The 13,677-nt window shown below is 45.1% G+C and overlaps 1 protein-coding gene across 1 annotated transcript in view; it reads left to right on the forward strand.

Moving 5' to 3' along the window:
- Positions 1 to 13,677, forward strand: part of LOC144104995 (uncharacterized) — a 77,897-nt gene that overhangs the window by 24,125 nt on the left and 40,095 nt on the right. The window lies entirely within an intron of this gene.

Consider the following 13,677-nt stretch of genomic DNA (forward strand, 5'->3'; position numbering starts at 1 on the left):
GTCGTGAGGCAAAATACCTGTAGACAATGACTGCAAGAATATGAGGCACAAAAATTTTGCAGAGGTATGTTTGATATTATTTAACACTTTTGAGTTGATTTCGTCGATGGCAGCTTATGATGAGAATTTAATATTTTGAATTTGGGAAAGGATACCATCAACAGAGAATATTATGGCTGGCGTGTTATTCGTTATGTTTTTGGGAAGGGTAGACACAGAAAATATGCCGGTATCCTTAGTAAATACAGATGAAAATGTTGATTGAAAATGGTAGCACTGTCAGCATTTTCGATTATTTCATCGCATTATTTAGTGAGAATAACTTCACAGGGCTGTTCGGGGTGTATTATTTCCCAGAATATTTCTGGGCTGTGACGTAGGATGTTAGGCAAATCATTTCAGAAAAAAAAAGTACTTTGCGTTGTGGATGGCTGCTAGATAAGCTTTTTCGGCTGCGTAGTATTCATTCCATGCAGAAGTGCTCGACCTATGCTTGGCTGCGCGGAAAAGATTTTTTTCCCATTTTCTATTCGTTTTGTGGACCTTGTGAACCATGGTTTGTGGCGATTTTCACGAAAAGTGGTTTTGGGAATGAGTTTGTTTGTTAGTTCGTGTACCTTAGTTTTAAAGGTAAGCCAGATGTCTTCAGGAGATTTGTTATGAAATGATGTTTCAAAAGATGGAAGAAAGGCAGTTAGTTCATTATCTATGGGCTCATAGTTCTCTTTTTCGTACAGAGCGATAGTTTTTTTGTGAGTGACAAGCGCTGTTGCAGCAAAGCAAAATGTGGCATGGATCACTGATCTCTGGTAAGAAACAAATAGACGTTAGGCTTTTCGGATGGTTTGTTAGTATAAGGTTTAGAATACTGGCGGAGTATTTTACTACAGCTGTCGACTCCGTAATGAGTTGCGTAAGGTTAAAATTAAGGCATACGCCAAGAAAATAATTTGATTAAGTGTAACAGCCGTCTGGGTACACCAATCAACGTTTGTAAAGTTAGACACCGAATAACAGAAAATGAGCGTTAGGCTGTTGGCTTGCTGCTATTAGCCCCCCCCCCCCCCCCCTCGTGTTTCCTACGATCTTTGGGATAAATGTCAAAACCGGGAAAGTCTGTCTGTATTTCATGGTCGCTAACATCACTGGTCAACCAAGGGGCTGTTAGGATGAACAGGTTACTATCGCATGATGGCATGAGGTTGAATACGGTATTGCGTTTCCGAAGAAAGCTAGGAATGTTATTAAAGATAACGGAAAATGAAAGCTTGTGCTGAGGCGTGGGATGGAAGTTTCTTACTCTGGTATCAGGAGATGATGGCTATGAGATTTCTTTCATTGTTTCTGATGATGCATCGTAGTAATAGCGCTTGGCTTCAATGAAGAGGGTTTTGAAGGGAAGGGCAAAAAGCTACTTTTTTTGTCTATTGCCAGCGCAACAAGGTGTTTGCGAGCAGTTCTAAAAGGCCGTGAAAAATCTTCACCGATACTAATATCGGTACCCTCAACTTCTGTCCATTATTTCATTTCATTTCATTTATTTTCTCCTTAAGGGCCGAGGGCATTACATAAGGGGGGGCGAATTAACATGATGTACAAAATCTTGAACGTGGAAAAATGTGAAGAGCAAAATACAAAATACAATGAAGGCAAGCAAAAACAAAAGCAAGGAAAAAATACAGTAAAAAATGCAGACATACATATAAGTCAAATAAGATAAGCTTCTTGGTTTTGTGGTACATGAGCTTTACGATGATTGGACGGTCTGTGCTGTCAGAGTGGCGACCAATGCTATAAGCGCGCTCGATTTCTTTTGTGTCTAAAATTATGTTCTAAAGGCTATTGAATTGATCATTGAATAGTTGTTCCGATTGCGCAGAGGTTTCAGATGGGTTTGTATCGCGTATGCCGTAAAATATTAGGTTGTTTCGTCGGGATCGGTTTTCTAAATCATCAATACAGTTTTTAAACTGCATATGAGCTAGGTAGTTCGAGCTGTATCACCTTTGACACTGCAAGTTTCTGTTTGCAGAGCCAATGGGATTTCGTACTGACTTTGTACTTGAGCCGTCCTTTGGCTGAGATCAAGAAGTTTCTTATCTCTAGCTGGGAGTTGGTGCTCCAATTCTTGCATTTCCGCGATCAGAGTGTCCTGACCGGCATTTAATTTCTGTATTTCACTCAGCACGGCGGCATTATCGTTAGGGCCGTGGTTGGTTGCAATGTCCCCAGACAGTAACAGCAATGGATGAATCACGGATACGCATTCAGTTACAATGGCAAGGCAGACCTGTAAACTCGGTAGCTGTAGGAGCGTAATTGCTAGATTTTTTTAAGAAAGGGATTCCGTTTTACTAACCTGCAAAGCGAAAACCATAGGGTTAGCCACCGAGCCCACAAAGTGTTGCTGAAGGTCGCTGGCCTTTAATATGCTGCTTGTAGATTGCTGCTCCTGTCGATTGGGCCGCCCAACGTCGGTAGAGTTCACAGGCATCCACGGATGGTGCTTGCGCACGTGTTGCAGCAGCGATGGCAGTCACAATGCCAGTGTCCTATTCGCTTTTTTTCCAATCCGGCGCATGCCCCTACGGCACACTCCAGGGCGAAGTCAGCAGAGCGGGCAACATGCAAGTGACTGCAACGATCAGCACCTGCACGGTGAAGACCATAGGGTTAGCTGGCAGCGTTGTGGCACAGCCACTGAGCCGGTCTGTAAGTGCTCCGTCCATATATTTGTCGGGAAACCCCTTTATTTCCTTGAAATGTATAACATAGCAACTGTTGTCTTGCGCGGTTTCTGGCGCATGAGTATACTCATTGCGGTGGTTGTCATCCATTTGTTTAGTTTCCCTATGAGCATTTATATGCCGCCACGCCAAATAAATGCGCGTTGTTTGTTCTGTTGTGTCCCTCTTCTCTCTTCTTACGCCTTTGTGCTGCTTTACATACATGCATGGTGAACGTTGGGCCTCCAAGTGAAATGGTGAACACCTCGATGACGTTGCTGGGAATCCCATTACATTTGTCCGACATGATATCTTCCAACATAACGAGAAAGTGGTATACACACATTTATAGATTTATTACTGGCAGGCCGGTTAGTTTTATCTCGATTGCTTTGTCCATGGCCGACAGGTAGATTTCGCACAAGGCCGGTACCACCAAGCACTCAGTACAAATGCTGCACTTCTACGCGTAAAATTCCTCCATGAAGTAGATTGCGGTTCGTTGCAAGTAAAACAAGAGAATGGTGTTTTCTGATGCCAGAGTCTCCTGTACAGTCGTTATTGGCGCCTGTCTTCAGGCTTGTACATGATGTCGCAAAATAATATCTGCAGAGCGTCCCGGTATCGCCTAACCCGTAAATGCCTATCGTCCTACATGTAGGACACAGCATTTTCGCGCACTAAATCCTAACATTTATTGTCCAAAAGCTTGCGCCCGCTAGCGTATAGTTAACTGAGGTCTAACCTTCCTGCGCAAGGGTTGCGGTTCGTGCTTTAATCTTTGTGCGCTGTGTGCGTACAGCAAGACCCGCCAGTCTTCTCTGGAAGCCATTTCAGAAATTCCACGTCATTTACCGCATTGCATTCTGCAAGAAAAATAATTTTTACTCACTAGCCTCAGGACTCCAGCGCGCGTGACGAAAAATGTGATTGTAAAGTCGATGTCATGTGTTTGAAGCCTTACCACACGTAAAACCCGGGGAGCTTGCATACTATACCACACTGTAGGGAGGCTGGGAAGTCGGTGTTGATAAATATATTTCAACCAATAAAAGGATGACTCTGAACTTTGAAGTGAAATAAACATTTATAACGAAACATGTTTTGATTTTTTGTCATACTTTTAAAGTTCCGGCACATAACCTGGAACCGTAGGTCGGATCCGAGGACTCTGCGTCCTCAATTTACGCGACCCGAAGAGGTGCCCACATACACCAACAAGGCCAGGATCTCAAATGGCAATTTCCCTTCCTTGCGACAGAATGCTCGCGCAGGCATCGACCATTACAGACATAGGCGCTGATACCAAGAGCACATAACACTGGCGCCCCAAACCGCCAAACTTTTGTGACAAACATTAAGGTGCAGCCTATCAAAGGTAGCAACTCAGAAGTTCGCTTTTAACAAAAAACGTCATTGTTTTGTAGGAACTATCCATGTCAGCGATTTGAGCACCATCCTAAAGAATAGTCAAAGTTCTTCTATCAGCCTTCTTCCTCCCGCCAACAGCTACTAGCCATGGTCAGGAATGTTCTCGTCGGTCTGGCGAAAAGAATAGGAACCCGGCAATAAGCTGCGGTGCGGACTGTCTACATAGTACCTACGGTACGACCTCAAGAACCAGAGCTCCGTTCAAGAACGTGGTGCGCTGCATGATAGACGACGTGTTGACCTTGTTGCAAGCGGGCAAACAAGAAGGCTTCGTCATCATACCTTCCAGGAAAAAGTCCAAACTGGAATTGAAAAGCGGTTCAAATACTCCTTGTTTGTTCCTAGCAAGCAAAAAAGCATTCAGACTGCTCAAACATGTTAACCTTCAAACCATCACACATGCCACAGACTGCCCACAGACAAAGCTGAAGTTCACAGACCTTTGGGCGAGTTGGTGCGTTGCAATCATGTACAGGCGCAAAACACAGGGATAAAGAAGGACTGGACAATAACGGCCGAATTTGGACCAGCTGGCTTACCATCATCATCATCATCATCATCATCATCATCATCATCATCAGCCTTACTACACCCACTGCAGGGCAAAGGCCTCTCCCATGTCTCTCCAATTAGCCCTATCCTTTGCCAGCTGCATCCACCCTTTGCCCGCAAACTTCTTAATCTCATCCGCCCACCTAACCTTCTGCCGCCCCCTGCTACGCTTATTTTCTCTTGGAATCCACTCCGTTACCCTTAAAGACCAGCGGTTATCTTGATTTCTTTCTCTTGATTTCGACTAGGATGTCATTAACCCGTGTTTGTTCCCTCACCCACTCTGCCCGCTTCCGATCTCTTAACGTTACACCTATTATTTTTCTTTCCATGGCTCGCTGCGTTGTCCTTAACTTAAGTTGAACTCTTTTCGTTAGCCTCCACGTTTCTGCCCCGTAGGTGAGTACCGGTAAGATTATGCTGTTGTACACTTTCCTCTTGAGGGAAATTGGTAAACTGCCACACATGATCTGCGATAATTTGCCATATGCGCTCCACCCCATTCTTATCCTTCTAGTTATCTCCCTCTCATGATCCGGATCAGCTGTCACTACCTGCCCTAAGTAGACGTATTCCGGCACAATTTCTAGGCTCTCGCTGCCAATTGTGAACTGTTGTTCCCTTGCTAGGCTGTTGAACATTACCTTGGTTTTCTGCATGTTAATTTTTAGACCCATCGAACTGCTCTGCCTGTCTAACTCGTTGATCATGATTTGCAGTTCACCTCCTGAGTGACTCAGCAAGGCAATGTCATCAGCAAATCGCAGATTATTTAGGTATTCTTCATTTATTCTTATTCCCAACTGTTCCCAATTCAGGCCTCGAAATACCTCCTGCAAACATGCGGTGAACAGCATTGGCGAGATCGTGTCTCCTTGCCTGACGCCCTTCCTTATTGGAATTTTATTGCTGACTTTATGGAGGACTATAGTAGCTGTGCAGTTGCTATATATATCTTCCAGTATTTTGACATAAGGCTCTTCTACCCCCTGATTACGCAATGCCTGTATGACTGCTGAGGTTTCCACTGAGTCGGATGCCTTCTCGTAATCAATGAAAGCTATATATAGAGGTTGGTTATATTCTGCGCATTTCTCTATCACCTGATTGATAGTGTGAATATGATCTATTGTGGAATATCCATTACGAAAGCCTGCCTGATCATTTGGTTGATTAAAGTCTAACGTTGCCCTGACTCTATTAGCGATTATCTTAGTAAATACTTTGTAGGCAATGGATAGTAAGCTGATCGACCTGTAATTTTTCAAGTCCTTGGCGTCTCCCTTCTTATGAATTAAGATAATGTTTGCATTCTTCCAAGCTTCTGGTACAGTCGAGGTCATAAGGCATTGCGTATACAGGGTGGCTAGTTTTTCTAGCACGATGTCCCCTCCATCCTTCAACAGATCTCCTGTTACCTGATCCTCCCCAGCTGCTTTTCCCCTTTTCATTGCTTCTAAGGCTTTCTTTATTTCATCTTTCGTTACTGGCGGGATGACGCATTGCTGTGCGCTGCTCTCTTTCTCATTAGCGCTCTGATTACATTGGCTACTGTGCAGGTCTGTATAGAGCTCTTCGGCTACGTTAACTATCTTATCCATATTGCTAATGACATTGCCCTGCTTGTCTCTTAATGCATACATCTGGTTTTTACCTATGCCTAGTTTCCTCTTCACTGTTTTTAGGCTACCTCAGCTCTTTATAGCATGCTCGATTCTCTCCATATTAAACTTCCTTATGTCGGCTACCTTGCGCTTATTTATTAACTTTGATAGCTCCGTTAGTTCTATTCTATCGGTAGTGTTAGATGCCTTCATGTTTTGGCGCTTCTTAATCAGATGTTTCGTCACCTGAAATAGCTTCCCGGTATCTTTTCGAACTGTCCTACCGCCTACTTCTACTGCGCACTCCGTAATTATTGAGGTCAGGTTATCGTGCATTGAATGAACATCAAGATCATCTTCCTCAGTTAAAGCCGAATATCTGTTTTGCAGCGCTATCCTATACTCCTGTGCTTTCCCTCTTACGGCTAACTCGTTAATGGTCTTCTTCTTCGCTAGCTTCTTCCGTTCCCTCTTCAAGTCTAAGCTAATTCTAGACCTTACCATTCTATGGTCGCTGCAACGCACCCTTCCGAGGACGGCCACATCCTGAACGATGCCAGGTTTAGCGCATAGTATGAGGTCGATTTCATTTTTAATGTCACCATTGGGGCTCTTCCAGGTCCACTTCCTGTTTTCTCGTTTGCGGAAGAAGGTATTCATGATCCGTAAATTATTTCTATCCGCGAATTCGACTAATAACTCTCCCCTGCTATTTCTAGAGCCTATCCCATAGTCACCTACAGCGTGGTCGTCAGCCTGCTTCTTGCCCACCTTCGCATTGAAGTCGCCCATCAGTACAGTGTACTGCGATTTTACTTTATTCATTGCTGATTCTACGTCCTCGTAGAAGCTTTCAACGGTCTGGTCATCATGACTGGATGCGTAGGCCTGCACCACTTTCAGCTTGTACCTCCTATTCAACCTAATTACTATAGCTGCTACCCTCTCGTTAATACTATAGAGCTCCTCTACGTTGCCAGCTATATCGTTATTAATGAGGAAACCCACACCTAGTTCTCGTCTATCCTCTAACCCGCGATAGCACAGTATGTGTCCGTCCTTGAGTACTGTATACGCCTCACCTGTCCTCCTAACTTCGCTAAGCCCTATCACATCCCATTTAATTCCCGCTAGTTCCTCAAACAGCACTGCTAGGCTAGCCTCACTAGCTAAAGTTCTAGCGTTAAACGTTGCCAGGTTCAGATTCCAATGGCGGCCTGTCCGGAGCCAGAGATTCTTAGCACCCTCCGCTGCGTCACAGGTCTGACCGCCGCCGTGGTCAGTTGCTCTGCAGCCGCTGGGGACTGAGGGCCGAGGGTTAATTGGTTTGATCATAGAAGGTTGTGGCCAAGTACTACACCAGGGTGGCCAAATCCTGCTCTGGTGAGAGAGTGCGTTGTCGGTTCTGGTCACCGAGATAAGGCCGCACTCCCGGCCTGGTTATGCAATTCCATCGACACGCGGATTTTTTTTTTCTTTTTTTTTTAAAACCCGGTGGAGAATTGCTCGGCACCAGGATTTGAACCCCGGTCCTCTTGCACGCGAGGCGAATGTTCTACCTCTACGCCATCGCTGCTGAACGTAAAAGCGCAAAAAACAAGGACGTAGAATAAGACACACAACACGAGCGCTCGTGTTGTGTGTCTTATTCTACGTCCTTGTTTTTTGCGCTTTTACGTTAAGCGGACTGGACAACACGAGCGCTGGACAACACAAGTGCTCGTGTTGGCCAGTACTTCTTTGTCCCCGTTTTTTACGCGTGTACATAACTGCAAAGCTGAAGTTGTTTGTTTTTCAAAGTCTTCTTTGCAGGAAAAGCGAACAAACCAAACTGTTCTATATGAACAATCAGCTCTGAGAAGAGCACTTGGCTACCACAAGTGGCCCCTTATGCACAATGCCACCTAAGCACTTCGCCCCGCATTCACCCGTTTGCTGTAAGCAATTCATTGAAAGTTGTGGGCGGACTCAAGTTTGAGATACACAAGGTAATCACTAATCTTTCCGTCGATGTCGAAGACCTCTACTACAGTATTGAGCATGAAGGCCTCCTTACCGTCGCCCACGAACGAATTAATTGCTCATGAGAAGTCAGCTTTCTGAACGCCTAAGGTAGGATCACTGATCAGCTTTTGACCCTCCTCGTGTTTTACCTACAGCCAACCGTAATCTGGTTGATGGATCAGTTCTACGTGCAAAAATATGGCATTCGTACTGACTGCTCCCTCGCACAGGCGTTGTGCCATATCTACCTGTCGATCATGCACCAAAAAAATAGAGGAGGAACTCATCTGCTGTCGGCGCGGAACGGTAGCAAGAATGCCTTTTTGGACGTTTCAGCGGAACGATACGACCGCAACCTTTCCGTCTGATTCCTTAGGAAGTACACCCACACCGGATGATGCACCTGAATTTTAACTCTGCGCACCCGTGCACCTGCCATAAATGCGCCGTTTCGGCCTCATTAATTCAGCGATCCCGCAAAATTGTCCTCGACGATGCCTCAGACCTGACGGAAGTACGCCGGGAGCTGGCCAGTTGAGGCTACCCAAAAAAACTTGTGGTCTAGTGTCGCTCAGTGCGCCCAGAAAATACGGACCGCTGACATTGCCGATCACGTGTCACCATCCCATATATACAGGCCATAAGTGAAGCACTGGGACGTGTGCTGCGCACGTACGACGTTCACGTCGCCCACGTCCCCAGCCGCAAGTTACTGCACAAGCTGGTGAGCGTGAAGGAAAAACTAAAAAGAGAAAAATTACCCGGCGTCGTGTACAAGATTCCTTGCGCTAGATGCGACCATGTTTACATAGGCGAGGGCGGAATTTTGAAAGGCCCTTGAAATTACAGATGAAGGACGTCGAAAACAAGAAGATCGGTTTGAGTGCACATACAGAGCCCTCCGAATTAGCTATGATATCTGCTGGGAACAGACTTCCGTCATCGCCAAAAAGAGGAACGGGCTTTCACGCCAGTATCCTGAGTGTCTGCAGAAACAGACGACGAAAAAAGACGCTTAATCGCAACGTTGGCAATCCGACGCCTACGCATGCAAGATGCTTCGGACGATTATTGAAACGGTCTTAAAGCGGCGCTCTGCGAGCAAAGTTTTCAGTGAACAAGGCTTCCGTATCGACGCCGAAACATCGATTTTTTGACGCAAACCATTGGTCGGCGTTTTCCCTTTTTTTGGTACTAATGTGAACTTGCTACCCGATCATATGAGATTTCGTCACGTTATGCAGGTAGTTCATTTAACATCTGAAGCATCTGAAGGGGCTTGACTCGAAGTAACCTGAGCAGAGTGTCTGCTGGCTGCTTGGCCTGAAGTCTATTTGCCGCGTCTCTTTGAGCCAGAAGAGTTTGTCTACAAGCAACCTGTGAAGCGAAAGAACAGATCTAAGTTTTTTGTGAATCTAAAACTCAGCTCATAATGCGACCATTCTCGACACTCGTCTTAGCACTCTCAAAGACGCTTATCTTCTGTAAGCTCAAAGTACTTCGCTATGCGCCACTTATGTTAACAGTAGTCGCCGAGGATTGTATTTGCCTGATTTTGAAATCTGGTAGTGGCCGCGCGTTGCATGCGGAAGGGACTTCCACTTCATGAAATATAGCCTTCAAATATCAGCCCGTTATACTTGTCGAAACCAGCCTGACCCTCCCCATATTTTTGGTAGGAGAGGTTTCCGCTTCCTAGTTCACGATTTTTTTTCTTTTTGCAAAATCTGTAAGCGCAGCGACTGGACATGGAACTGGCACTTTGCGTGGGGACAACTATTTTATGTAAAGGTGAGGGTTCGGGCAGAAAGTTATGTGGGCGGTTGAGATCAAGAAATTTTCGAGGATACGGAGGCAGCAGCTGGCAGAGGACAGGGTTAATTAGAGATATGAGAGAGGCCTTTCTCTGCGGTGGACGCAGTCAGGTTGATGATGATGACAGTTTTTTGAAACAACTTTTGCTCTGAAAAGTGTCTCTTCAACGCAAGAAATGTTTTCGATGGTCAGCTACGCTTGCCGACATAAAGAGCAGGCTCCCGCTGACAGGTGGGGAAATTGGTGCTCGTTGACACCTGTCTGCTTTTCACCTCATATATTGCATTTTACAGTAGGAATTTTATTACAGGATAGCTGATTCTATAACAATGTTTCCTTGCAATATTTTTCTTGCAAAAATTTATATTTCTGCAGACGTTGTTATCATTTAGGGCTAACACTACCCGAGCCAAATAAGATACCTCGTCTTCCAGGCATTGCCACAGTGGATGCAGGGAAGACGAGGTAACTTACTGTGTCTCGTACTGTGTCTTACTGGTATCTATTTTACAGTGCGCTTTTATGAAACTTGCATAGACGGTCGCGCAAGCTTTCTGTGTAGGTTATATTTAAAAACTGTGCACTGAAAACCGCGAAACGTTTTAATCAGCCCTTTGCCATTTCACGGTCACTTGGCTGTTACTTGAACATGGCGTTTAAATTACAATCTGAGCGCATCTATAAAGTCAGCTGTTAGTAAGCGTACGTCTCTTTCGTTCTGTAACTCGTTCTTCTGTGTTTTGCGCTGTGGAATCAACTGGAATGGTTGTCAACTCGCAGAAACATCATCTTTGAATCTTCAGCAATTTCGGAAAAAATGTTTTCTGATGGAGTAGCCTCACTTATGAATGTTAGATCGAGGATTTTCTTACCTGTCGGGGTATACTGTGACGGCTCATGCTTGATGTATTGGTAATATGAACGATCGTAATAAAAGACGTATTTGAAGAAGAAGCTGACACTTGTCAAGATATCCTTATTTCAGAGAGAAAGCAACTAAGAGGTTAAGAACATGGTCATAAATATAATGAGGGTGGCGTGACAGCTGTGTTCCCTGCTTTCAGAAAGCATAGCGCGCACCAATGTGTATTTTTTTTGTCGTATCTATGCAGCATGCGGTTGCCGCGAGGCAAAGTTCTCAGTTATCCGATCAAGCACGTTTCGAAGGCTGATTATCGAGTAGATGGAACGGCAACATTGTGTTGCACTCTCAACACTCTGCAAGTAGACGGTCATTTGTCTCCTGTGGACGTTAGAAAAAAATTAGCGGTGGTTTAGCTATGGTTAAACCTGCAGTGACGCGATAGCTACAGCTGGTCGAGTGGAACCTGGTCACGTGACCAACCACGTGACGAACCAAGTGATGAGCCGCGGTGCCGCGCCGCCGGCAGCTGCTCCGCACCACGCGCCCATCCATGTGATAGCGCGGCGTCACCGCCACGCTGAAGGCTGGAAATGCTACCGTAATGTAGCAATCGCTACTAAAACGAGAGACGGCCACAAAAAAAAAATACGCAGAGTTTAACCACGGTTATGCCCAAAGGTCGAGCGATAGCGCTGGCATGGCTACACAGACGGTCCCGAAACTTCTTCCATGACTAATGAGGCATGCGAGGCTTGGCGGTGTTTATGTACTAGCCATACGTTGACGTCACGTTACGTGACCTGACATTAGCGCTGCCTCGAAAAAAATTCATCTAAGGTGAAATGTCAAAGGTCAACCGTCAAAGGGCAAGCCATCATGGTGGACATGAGGCACATTAGTGTACCTTTGGTAGACATGATACACCATTCGGCTGGTTAAATTTACTGTTTAAACCTCTTCTTTAAACCAAAACTTATCTCAACCTATTATGGCGTGAAATCGTTCTAATATCGCGATGATTAAATTTTGGCAATGCCCGGGCCAAATTCGGTCACCATTATGTCGGGCACGCTAAATTATAAGCAGAGGGATGAGTCGGGCTGGTTGGTTCATGTTGAACGGTACGACGAGGCAGCTCTGACAGACTGGACAGAAGAGTAGACAGGCACATGCGCTGGTTCGACATCTATTTTGGTCTAAATCGCCCAAGGTGAAATTTAGATTCACTTTTAGTCGTATTACCCGCGTCACGCTGCCTTCACTCTGACGAAGAGTGTTCTGCCCTGCTTCACCCGCTTTCGGCTTTGTTGTTGCGTTTCATTTTTATCTTGAAATAAATTTCTCAATTTGCCCTTTTATCGCTTGTGCGCCAATTTTCTTATGCCCTCCATCCAATCAATTATGTTCACCATGCTCAGACTTTAGGCAGGCTCTTTACGGCTCGAGTTTTTTTCCTTTGCACAGGCACGTGTGCGGCGTTTCGTGCTTGGCAAGGCCTCTTGCTTTCATCAACGGTGTTTAGTTTGTCTATCTCGCGTGCATGCAAATGTTTCAACGGTTACTGTCCATCTAAGTTTATGTTTATGGAGGTTTAACGTCTCAAAGCGACTCAGGCTATGAGAGACGCCGTACTGAAGGGCTTCGGAAATTTCGACCACCCGGAGTTCTTTAACGTGCACTGACATCGCACAGTACACGGACCTCTAGAATTTCGCCTCCATCGAAATTCGACCGCTGCGGCCGGGATCGAACCCGCGTCTTTCGGGCCAGCAACCGAGCGCTGTAACCACTCATCCACCGCGGCGGTTGTGCATCTGAGTGATTCGAGCTCTTTTCTCATGGGCCTGCTTGTTATGGAAGCTACGCTATTTTCCTGATAATATTAATTGGTAGTCAGCGCTGTTATGTCTTAAAGGGATATTGGGGCAAGTGTAAATTCGCCGGTACTAACAGATCCCCGCATAAGAATAACGAAAACGCACTTTCACTTGAATGGAGCTTTTATAAGGCACAAAGGTTAGAAGGTGGACAACTTCGCGCCGACTTCGGCGCAGGTTTTGGGCATGGATCTTTGAGACGAATATATGTTTCCAGATACTGGCAAAAAACTTGAACTGAATACACGGCTTACCTTAAAATTATGCAAGGTGTTTCAGGGAAGCTGATCGCTAATTTTAAAAATAAGGCTTTTTCGGTTAAGAGAAGCTTTTTTAGGCATAGTAATACTAGTTTTTACGGACGTTAAAATACAGGCGAACCATTATAACTAGTAAAGTGATTAGCCAATTTCTATTAGTTAATCTTTTTAATGCCGATAGGCACCTGATTGCATTTAGATATTTCTAGCTGGCCGTTAGTAATAGCTATATAAGTTTTCAGAATTTAGAAAACATGATTGCCCTTGCCGCAGTGGCTGAACAATATTTAGCTTCTTTATACCAAAATACATGCGCTTTCGAAAAGCATGCAGGCCAATCAACCCCTCCAGTGGACTTTATAATCGAAATAGCCAAAATATGTCCGCCCACAGCGCCGAGGTTAATCGCGTATCCGAAATTCTAAAAAGTGCGATGGCTATTACTAACGCCCGACTACAAATGTCTAATTTCAGTCAAATGCCTATCGGTAATGGTTGAAAACTCGTCTATAAGAATTTAGTAATGAGTTCACTAGTAGCATG

This window comes from Amblyomma americanum, chromosome 9 (assembly GCF_052857255.1).
Source record: "Amblyomma americanum isolate KBUSLIRL-KWMA chromosome 9, ASM5285725v1, whole genome shotgun sequence".
Lineage (NCBI taxonomy): Eukaryota > Metazoa > Arthropoda > Arachnida > Ixodida > Ixodidae > Amblyomma > Amblyomma americanum.